Source organism: Onychostoma macrolepis, chromosome 05 (assembly GCF_012432095.1).
Source record: "Onychostoma macrolepis isolate SWU-2019 chromosome 05, ASM1243209v1, whole genome shotgun sequence".
In the NCBI taxonomy this organism is placed as follows: Eukaryota; Metazoa; Chordata; class Actinopteri; order Cypriniformes; family Cyprinidae; genus Onychostoma; species Onychostoma macrolepis.
In genome coordinates this window covers 18,994,514-19,006,160 of record NC_081159.1, presented here as the reverse complement: position 1 = coordinate 19,006,160, position 11,647 = coordinate 18,994,514, and the positions used below count along the sequence as shown (strand labels likewise).

The window sequence follows — 11,647 nt, the reverse complement described above, 5'->3', positions numbered from 1 at the left end:
GTAAAACTGTACCAAGAACATAACTAACTGGACTGGATCATCGACCATGCCTATGGTTTTAATATTAAAAAATGAGTTTAGTTTTTGTAAATTAATGCTTTAATTTTTCTTTTAAGCTAATCTCTGGAACATATCAGTGTCTTTACAAACTGCATATATATGATTATATATACACTTATATAATTAAATTCATAAAGTTTTAAATATTTAAATTTGCTAGAAGTTGTAGTTTTGATTTTGACATTTATTTGATACATTTCAAAATCAAAGTTCTTACTATTGAGCCCATTTCATAAACTACTTTATGGACTACATCCATCAAGTGGAATAGTTTATCATGAAGCTTACTTCAGTAACAACACATTGTAAACAATAGTGAGTGAATAAATAAATCAACAAAAATTACAAGAAAAGAATTCTTTTATTCATTTTTACTGTTTAAGTTTTTCACTCAGCTGCCTCTTTGCCCTTGAAAAAAAAGAGAGAGAGCAAATGACTGATTAGCATAAAAGAGAAAATGAGGTATTTGATTGAAGTTAAGTTCAAAATATGCATCAGAAAAATTAATTACCTTTCCAGCATCACGGCTCTTGGCTCTGAGCTTGTTGACCTGAGACTCAGCAATATCAGCACGCTCCTCAGCCTCCTCCAGCTCATGCTGCACCTTCCTCAGCTTGGAAAGGTGAGTATTGGCTTGTTCCTCCTGCAAATCCACACACAATTATATTAGGAGAAGATTATCCCAAATGTTTATAAGGTGTTTATAGTAGTTCTTAAAGGAAGTACTCACAGCTTCTTCAGCCTGCCTCTTGTAAGCTTTGACCTTCAGCTGAAGCTTGTCAACCAGATCCTGCAGTCTGTTGATGTTCTTCTTATCCTCCTCAGTCTGCAGATAATGAACATACATCAGACTAAAACATAATCAGATTATTGTGACCTGAACTTTTACAACACTTTTTTTTGTACCTGGTAGGTGAGCTCCTTAACTCTCCTCTCATATTTGCGGACACCTTTAACAGCATCAGCTCCACGTCTCTGCTCTGCTTCAACTTCAGCCTCAAGCTCACGAACCTAAATGTTTAGACATGCTTAGACACAGCATACTGTCCACATCAAGACTGTGAACATCAGAATTAAAGAGAACATCCGAATAAAGACAATCTTACTCTGGACTCCAGTTTCTGGAGTTGTTTCTTTCCTCCCTTCATGGCCAGATTCTCAGCCTCATCCAGACGGTGCTGCAGGTCCTTCACTGTGACCTCCAGATTCTTCTTCATCCTCTCAAGGTGAGCACTGGTGTCCTGCTCCTTCTTGAGTTCTTCTGCCATCATTGCAGCCTTTTGCATTAATATAGATGTATATTAAATCCACATTTTTAAGTACACAAGTGTTTTATGAATCATTTGGCAGCTACTGTTTCTCACATCAGTGATGGCCTTCTTGGCCTTGTCCTCAGCGTTTCTGGCTTCCTGTACAGTGTCGTCAACTTCACTCTGGATCTGAACAAGGTCAGCCTCAAGCTTCTTCTTGGTGTTCAAGAGACTTGTGTTCTGCAACATGAAAAGCACCATTTTGAATGATGCTCTCAATTTCCTAAATGTCATTTTAAAAACAACATGCCCTAACCTGAGAGTGAAGCAGCCCAACACGCTCACTGGCGTCCACCAGTTCTTGTTCAGCCACTTTGCGGCCTCTCTCTGTCTGCTCCAGAGCAGCTCTCAGCTCCTCAATCTCAGCTTGCATCAGAGTGTTTCTGCGCTCCACCATTGCCACCTGCTCCTTCATGTCTTCCTGTCCTCTCAGAGCATCATCAAGGTGCAGCTGGGCATCCTGAACATAACAATAGCATTACAGTAAGCTTTTGATGTGCTTTCTCTTGGCCTTTAATTAGCATAGGTTAGATTATACAAACATATTTATGCACCCCAAAGCCAAAGACAAGTCATATACCTTGAGTTGTCCCTGAACGTTCCTGAGCTGTTTCTGGGCCTCAGAAGCTTGGCGATTGGCGTGGCTCAGCTGAATCTCCATCTCATTAAGGTCTCCCTCCATCTTCTTCTTGATTCTCAGGGCATCATTCCTGCTCCTGACCTCAGAGTCCAGAGTGCTCTGCATGGAATCAATGACTCTCTGGCTGTTCCTCTTGATCTGCTCCATTTCCTCATCCTTCTCTGCAAGCTTCCTGTCAATCTCACCCTTGACCTGGTTTAGCTCAAGCTGGACACGGAGAATCCTGGACTCCTCATGCTCCAGGGTGCCCTATGAAAAATACAAACAACATTTACATTTCAGATTAAAAATATGCATTAACAACACAGTATAATGGTTTTAGCAAAAATTACATATTAATCTCAGGAAACTCACTTCAGCTTCCTCCAGGGCAGTCTGAATCTCAGACTTCTCAGTCTCCACTACCTTCTTAGCCTTTTCCAGCTCATGGATGCTCTTACCAGTCTCACCTAACTGCTCTGTCAGATCTGAAATCTCCTCTGTAGAAAGGAAAAATATAATCTGTATCATTATTGGCATTCATTAATCATATATGTTTACTTTTTAATGTTTCAATCTTACGCTGCAGATTCTTGTTTTCTCTCTTGAGGGTCTCCAGCTGATCCAGAGTCTCCTCATAAGAGTTCTTCATCTTGAACAGCTCAGTGCTGAGTGAGCGAGCCTCTTTCTGGGCACCTTCCAGCTCTGCCTGACCTTCCTCATATTTCTGCTTCCATTCTGCCAGGACCTTTAATGGAGACATATCAAGATCAGGTTTGTTTAACTTAAAGCATGTCAAAAAAAAGCCCACACAACTGTTTTGAAGAGAATATCATATCATAGTAATATATTTATTTATTTATTTATTTTACCTTGTCAAAATTCCTCTGCTTCTTGTCAAGGTTGGCAGCCAAAGCATTGGCTCTCTCCACATCAGTCATGAGGTCCTCCACCTCACCCTGGAGTCTCTGTTTGGTCTTCTCCAGAGATGCACATTTGGAATTCACAGCCTCAATTTGTTCTTCTGCCTCTTGCAGGCGCTGAGCCAACTTCTTCCTGTTATGAATTTGTAAATATAAATTTTGAAATGAAAACCTTTTGACATATGAACAAATATTTATCAAATCTTATGTTCATACTTGGCCTCTTCAAGCTCCTCAGTGCGTTGGATGGCATCAGTTTCATATTTGGTTCTCCATTGAGCAACTTCACTGTTGGCCTTTGACATTCCCCGCTGCAGCTCAGCCTTTGCCTCCTGCTCTTCCTCAAACTGCTCACGAAGCAGGTCGCAGTCATGACGGGCTGATTGCACAGCATGAGCCAGTGCGTTCTTAGCCTAGGAGACAAAGTCACATAATAATCAAGTGTAGCGTTAGTTCTGGCAGGTCACGTTAGTCAGCTTGCATCAGCTGACTCTCAGCTGATCCACGTCTACCTATAAGGATGCGACACTTATAACAGCACCCATATATGTAAGGTCCTTCAGTATTATCACCAGCTTTCGCGTTGCTCAATAGCTAATTACCCTCCTCCATCCTCAACTCCTCCTCTTGTCAGTCAGGATTTGGCCTTCTGATTCTCCTTTAAATCAGACTAATTTAAAAATTGTTACATTAAATTATTGAACTTTAATGATATCTGCATTACATTTATGTTGGTTCTGTTCCGTTTACCCTGGGGGGTTATTGCTGCTCTCTCTGATCTTATCCATGTTAGGCTGCATTGGATGCACAGGGAGTACTTGCCCAGAACAGAACCATTCCACCAATCCAAACTGTATGCTAATTGTCAGTCACCTTTGACGATTGTGGTCCTGACAGAATTAGCTTTCTTGTATAATAAGTGACATGTTTTTGTTTGTATTGATTATGCTGTAGTGTGTTACCTTAACCTCCTCTTCAATCTGCCTCTTAAGCTCTTCAATTTGCTGAGTGAAAGCTTGTTTGCCTCTGGTGAGCTGAGAAACCAGAGCGTCTTTCTCTTCCAGTTGACGGCCAAACTCACCTTTTGAGATTTACATTTACAAAAATATTGGTAAGGCATAACAATGGTGGAGAAAATGGTATATGTCTTTATGAATGTATGAAAGAAGCAATGTTTTTCTATGCAAAGGCAGTTCTTTACAGTGGATAAACTACTTGGTTTGCTTGCACTCATTTTAGTGCACTGCTGTCAGTCTAGTTTCTGTTTGATACTGTTTTACACTAAATCACAACATGCTTAAATCCCTCTAAGAAGAGTTGCATATCCATTATCTCTTTAAAGTGTACTGCTCCTAGTATATAAACAATTTTGCCAGTATAAGTTTGTATTTATATTTGTATTGTTAAGGCATTTTGGTAGCAAAGGAAATTATTTTTAAGTAATTTTGAGACTTTGTTTCCATTGTTACCATTTTCAGTTTGAAGTCTTGCTCTTTGAGCACTGAGGTCATTTATCTGTCGAAGGTTCTCATCATTCTTGGACTTAATTTCACTAAGTTGGTCCTCAAGGGTGCGGCACATCTTCTCAAGATTAGCCTGTAAACACCAAAGTCATTTGAGTGTTAAGTATCTTAACCACATTTGATATATTTCCTTGAAAAGATTTTACAACCAATTCTCAAACCTTTGCTTTGGCAACAGCCTCCATGTTGCTGGAGAGATCATCAATCTCCATTTTGAATTCACTCTTCTCTTTCTCAAGCTTCTGCTTGACACGCTGGAGGTTGTCGATTTGCTCTCCCAGCTCTGCCACAGTGTCTGCCTGCTTCTTACGGAGGGCAGCAGCCGTAGCTTCATGCTGGAGGGTGGACTCTTCAAGATCACGACGCAGCTTCTGGAATTCAGCTTCACGCTTCTTATTCATCTCAATCTGAGCAGCAGTGGCTCCTCCAGCCTCCTCAAGCCTCTCACTGATCTCCTCAAGTTCCCTGGAGAGATCAGCCCTCTGCTTCTCAACCTTGGCGCGAGCAGCACGCTCAGCCTCAATCTCTTCCTCCAGCTCCTCAATGCGAGCCTACAGTGGCATTAATGAAACCATATTAGTCTTTATTTTACCCATGCCTTTAACAGCAAAAAAAAAAAAAAAAAACTAAAACTCAAGAAATACTTGAAGCTCCTTGATCTTCTTCTGGAGTTGAGCACCCAGAGATTGTTCATCTTCAATCTTGCTGAGCAGCTGACTTGTTTCAAAGTCTTTTCTGTGTGTAAAAGGGGAAACAATGAATGATTTGAAATACATAATAACCATTATTTTTGTAAGAATTTACGAAAACTTCCTACTTCTTCAGCTTCTCCTCAGATTGCTGCTTGTCGTTTTCCAGGTCCATGATGGACTCTTGGGCTAATTTCAGGTCTCCTTCAAGCTTTCTCTTTGCTCTCTCAAGATCCATGCGGAGCTTCTTCTCTTGTTCAAGGGAACCTTCCAGCTAAGCAATTTCAAGTTGGTATTAGGTTAATTAAGTGTATTAATTATTATCGCCATTATTATATGAATCATTTGAACATGTGACAAGTGATACACCTAATGCATTTCTGTTTTTAATATTTAGTCACTACTTCCACTCATCGTATGAAAAATACAAAATTATATATATATTCAAAGTTTAACCTAATTTTGATGACTCACATCATCAACTTGCTGCTCAAGTTTTGTCTTGGATTTGGTCAGGGTGTTGACTTTGTCCTCCTCTGCCTGGAGATCATCCAAGGTCTGCTGATGTGCCTCTTGGAGGGCTTTCTTCTCCTTTGTAAGCTTGGCAATGCTCTCATCCTGAGCTGCCATTTCTTCAGTCAGGTTCTTGACCTGTTTTTTGTTCCAAATAAACTCATTTTATATTCCGTATCACCATATGAAACAAAGATTAATCTAATCTTAAACCAACTTAATCTCCAACCTTATTCTCAGTGGCATGTTTCTCCTTTTCCACTTTAGCCAAGGTGAGCTCCAGGTCATCGATGTCTTTCTTCAGCTCAGAGCACTCATCCTCCAGTTTCCTCTTCTTGGCTGTCAGTTCAGCATTGATTTCTTCCTCATCCTCCAGTCTTTCAGTTGACTCTTTGAGTTTAGCTTCAAGCTGGATTTTGCTCTTGATCAGACCCTCACACCTCTCCTCAGCATCTGAGAGATTCTCAGATTCCTGTTTGGAAAATAGATAACTATATTGTTGGAAACCATTTTGGTCTATTTTAATGGAGATTAAAATTCAGTTAATTCAATTGGGTAAACTCACAGATGCTACTTGCAGCTGCAGATCATTTTTCTCTTGCAGCAGTGCCACCATCTTCTCTTCAAGCTCCTTCTTTTTGGCTTCAGCCTTGGCAAGATTTTCTTTGCATTTTGCAAAGTCCTCTTTCATGGTTGCCAACTCCTTCTCAGTCTCAGCACTCTTCAGCAGAGGCTTAATCTTGTAGTAAACCTTCATCCATGGCCAGTGTTTGACATTCATGAATGAGCGAACGTTGTATTGGATCGTGTAAATGGAATCCCTAAGAATAATTCATTATTAAATGTCATAATTATCATTATTTACCATTCACACAGGTGGTATTGATATTATCTTTATTCATGACATTCCTCACCTCCTCTCCATCATCGTCACAAACTCCCTTCTCATCAAGTAACCACGGCAAAGAGCCTGAGTCATTGTAACCAGAGTGGCCAGTTTCTCATCACGCATCTCCTCAAGAGTACCCAGAAGACCAGCTTTGAAGAACACCTGAATTCACAACAAATCAAAAGATATTAATTTAAACAGAATGAGCATAAACAATAGATCATGATTGTTGAATGTTTTAAATGCTGTAGAGCAAAATATGAACCTTTGTGTGTCCAAATCTGTACTGGTCGTGATCAACGTCGATGGATCCCAGGAGTTTCTCAGAAGCCTTCTTGTTGTCAATAAACTGTCCCTCTGGGATTACACCTGCATTCAGCACCTTGTATCTGTTGAAGATCAATCAAAATGTGTCATATCCTCTAATTAAGAGCCTCATACAGAAAATGGTGTTTTCATGTGGTCACTTTTACCTCTGCTTGAAGTCAGCATAGAGGATTCTGCTGGGGAAGCCCTTTCTGCAGATTCTGATGCCCTCCAGCACACCGTTACACCTCAGCTGGTGGATAACCAGGTGGTTCTCCATGAGACCTATAAAGAACAGTTTAGATCATGAGCTTGGTAACGTAATAAAAGTATTAAATATTGTATTAATGCCAGAATATCTGTAAGCCCTTTATTACTTTACCTGGAATCTTGGACTCATTGGGAATCAGACAACGCACAAAGTGAGGGTGAGTGCTCCTCAAGTTGGTCATGAGCTTGCCCAAGTTCTCCTGTTTAATCATGAAAAGTTACAGCTTTCTTAGTCACGTTGTCTCTTTTGTTGATATATAATTTCTCAGACTTAGAGTCAAGCAAACTGATGTACAGTCACTGCTCTCAGTTGCATAATTATTCACATTTGGTCTCAAACAAAGACATACTCTAAACTGAGAAGATACAGTCTGCATGGAACCACCCTTCTTCTTGCCTCCCTTCTTGCCACCACCGCTCTCTATGCAGATGAAGAGACAAAGGAAGACGCATAATGTAATAACCAGAATAAAGTGCTAAATTAAATCAATGTTTGGTTAATTAAATTAACACAATTTGATTAACACTTCAGTTTTTTCATTACCCTCAACAACTGGTGGGTAGATAGTAGCCAGCAGTTTGACAGAAGACTTCTGGTAAAGCTGCAAAACAGACTCATTCAGTGGATCCTTGTTCTTGTCCAACCAGCCAGAAACGTTGTAGTCCACAGTTCCAGCGTAGTGCACCAGGGAGAAGTGGGCCTCAGCTTTGCCTTTGGCAGGCTTTGGTTTCTGGAAAGCATTGCACTTGCCAAGATGCTGATCATACAGCTTGTTCTTGAAGGAAGTGTCTGTAGCCTTGGGGAACATGCACTCCTCTTCAAGGATGGAGAAGATACCCATGGGCTGTTTATAAAAGAATATTTATTATTAAAAATGTATACTTTTGAAAATGTAAATGAATAAGTTCATAAACCAGTAAAAACCTTCTCAATGAGCTCAATGCAAGCAGCCAAGTCCATGCCAAAGTCAATGAACTCCCAAACAATGCCCTCCTTCTTGTACTCCTCTTGTTCCAGCACAAACATGGTGTGGTTGAAAAACTGTTGCAGTTTCTCGTTAGTGAAGTTGATGCACAGCTGCTCCATGCTGTTGAACTGGAGAAAGATACAAAATCATTTACTGACTGCTGAATGTGACTCAATTTGCCATGAAGAGATATAAACATAAAAGAGTCTTACATCAAAGATCTCAAAGCCAGCAATATCCAGCACACCAATGAAGAAATTTCTTTGTTGTTTTGTGTCCAACATCTGGTTGATACGAATGACCATCCACAAGAACATCCTCTCATAGATAGATTTGCACAAGGCGCTAACAGAGTTGTACACCTGTAAGAATAGAGTGAATTTTTATTCAATACTTTCTAATTTGCTATAATTAGTCAGATTCAATCATGATTTTCAGGCTGAACACAAAGGGCATTCTGGAAATGTTACTACTTATATTACTATACACACCTGTGGCACGGTTTGACCTTTGGTAACAAACTCATTTCCGACTTTTACTCTGGGGTAGCACAAAGCCTTCAGCATATCAGCAGAGTTCAAACCCAGAAGGTAGGCGATTTTGTCAGCCTCTGTAATTTAAAAGTAAGAAAAAAAAAATAGAAACTTTAGTTTTTTATGAAAATAGAAATGTGCATCTCTCAATCAAAGCACTGCATGTGATTACACACATTAGTATTATTTAGTCTCACCTTCTGTGCCATCAGGCTCAGCCTGCTCCTCACGCTGCTTCTGCTTGAACTTCATGTTACCATGATGGAGCACAGCTCCAGTGAACTTGTAGATGCACATCTTCTCCTCAGAACTGAAGCCCAGAATGTCAATAGCAGTCTGGAAATTTCAGAAAAGAATGAGCTCTATGATCAGCCATATTTATATTGAATATGTTATTTAAAAAAAACAGAAAAAACAACAACATTGACTCACATCAGTAGCAACCAGCTCCTCTTTATCATCAATGCTTGCCACTGTGATCTGACCCTGACTGCACATGGGGAAGTCATAGGGGTTGGTGGTGATGAGCGTCATTTCTGTAAAATACACAGAGCATTTATTAAATAGAATTTTACAATATTATCTGTACAATACAGTAAATATTAAATAAAATATGTGCATCTACCAATCAGCTCAGGCTTATGGTTGGTCATCATCTGGTAAAAGATGTGGTAGCCTCTCTCGTCTGAAAGCTGGAATGTCACTCTAGACTTCTCCAGAAGATCTGTTGAGAGAATGTACTTGAGTCACAATCATCTGAAGAGTGACAGACAAAGACAAATGTACAGGATGGATGAATTAAATCATGTTCGCTTACATGTCTCAATATCAGCACTGGCCAGTTTTCCTGATGTACCGAAATGAATTCTGATGAATTTACCCTGTTTAAAATAAAAATTAACATTTGACTTCCTGTACTGTATTACTAAAACGAAGGGGGAAAAAATTAATAGAAAAAAACAAAGCTAAGCTAAATATTTCTAAATTATGTTTGAATATAAAATTGCTTGACTTACAAAACGAGAGGAGTTGTCATTTCTCACAGTCTTGGCATTACCATAAGCCTCAAGCAGAGGGTTGGCAGCAATAATCTGATCCTCAAGAGAACCCTGTGATATTTGAAGGGGTTTTAGTTATTTTCTCTTGTATGTGTAATCACTGTTTGCAGACATTTTACATATTCACATACTGTATCATATATCTTTGTATTCGTATTGTATTTGTATTGTATTGTATTCATATTTAACATCTTTCAAAGTAATATTTTTGTCATAGTTTTGTATCTCATACCTGCATTTTGCCGGCAGTCTGCTCTTTCTTCTTGTCACCATGAACTGCAACTGTAGCAAAGTACTGGATGACACGCTTGGTGTTCACAGTCTTTCCAGCACCGGATTCTCCACTGGTTTATGAGAAGAAAAATTATGATAAGAAATGTAGAAGTTCAACAAGAGCAAAATATAACCGCTCTCAACACCTCTAATAGCAGGCTAGATACGTACGTAATCAGGACAGACTGGTTCTCTCTGTCTGTAAATTCAAAGGTAATAATGTTTCAGCAATTGTTTTTTTGTTTTTTACTATGAATGAGAATTTTAACTTTCAACTCAAATATATAATTCAGGTCTTCTAAATCAGATCTTACCAGTCAACATGAACTGATAGGCGTTATCAGAGACAGAGAAGATGTGGGGTGGGGCCTCCATACGCTTTTTGCCTCTGTAGGCAGCCACCACTTCTGCATCATACACTGGGAGCCACTTGTAAGGGTTCACAGTAGCGCAGAACAGCCCAGAGTAGGTCTGAAATGAGCAGAGAAGTGGTCAGATTGCAAGAACACTGACAAAAATGAACGTAAATGCTGTTTTACTTTGCTTCAGAACTTACGTAGATCATCCATGCAGCATAACGCTCTTTGAGGTTATACAGCACAGAGGGTTCATTGAGATGGGTCATCATGGCCATGTCCTCAATCTTGTCAAACTTGGGAGGATTCATTGGGTGGACGTCATCCTCCTTAGCAACTCTCTCCTATAAATTTGATTCAATAAATATACCAGAAAAGAAATTAAACATGTAATAAAGTAATGTACTGTGCATCTAGTCTAAATGTTGAAAATTCACCTCCTTAGTGTCATTCACAATAACAGTGACTTTGCCACCGTCTCTACTCTTGATTGTTCCCTTGACGTACAGCTCTTTAGTATCAGCCACATAGCAGGCAGATTTGGCATCAAATGGTTTGCTCTGAGCCTCGATTCTCTCCTTCTCAGGCTTACGGAGGTATATGGCAGCTTTGCCATAAAGGGCCATCTCCGCGTCTGTACTCATGGTGGCAGTTTACTGCAGTAAAGAGAGGATAATTTAATTTTATTTCTTATTTACAAGACAACCTCATCACTGTACACTTTTTTCCAGATTGGCAATTCATTTGCACTATTACTTGTCAAAAATAACTGTCCGTGAATTAGAAATGAGAAATGGCTGTTCAGTTATTACCAACACAAATATTGTTTACCTTTTTCTTTCGCACTAGCGATGTTTTTCCAGCAGCCCTGCAATAGATTTAAAAGTCATGTCACCTTTCTGTTTTCCTATAATTTAATTAGCAAAATGTAATTACCATACATTTATCTGAAATCACTTTTCATATCTCTTCATTTAGTAATGCTGAAAAAATGTGAATGCAAATATCCAGAATATTTGATAGTTACCCATTTCTCCATTTTTATCTAATCATCATCTATTGTAAGTGTATTTGATTCAACCAATGAAAAACAGTAGAGCTGTCAGAAATGTTCTCACCACAATCACGAACACCGCTGCCTCCTGAACAGTCTTCAGGGCTTGTCCATACCGCCTTATATTGGATTTGTTCTGCTAGCCAAGCAGAAGCTAAATATGGCTAACTAATGTCTAATATGACACAAATGGGAGTTAAGGAATTGATAAGCTGAAACACTTGGCACTGACAATCATTCTGAAGATGGAAATGACTTACTGTACGGCATGTTATTTTTCTTCCAGAACATAAATTTTGTACT

General features: G+C 39.4%; 1 pseudogene; it reads right to left on the bottom strand.

The window, feature by feature from the left end:
- Positions 1–447: 447 nt before the first annotated feature.
- LOC131540368 (myosin heavy chain, fast skeletal muscle-like) lies at positions 448–10,934 on the bottom strand (annotated as a pseudogene).
- Positions 10,935–11,647: the final 713 nt, after the last annotated feature.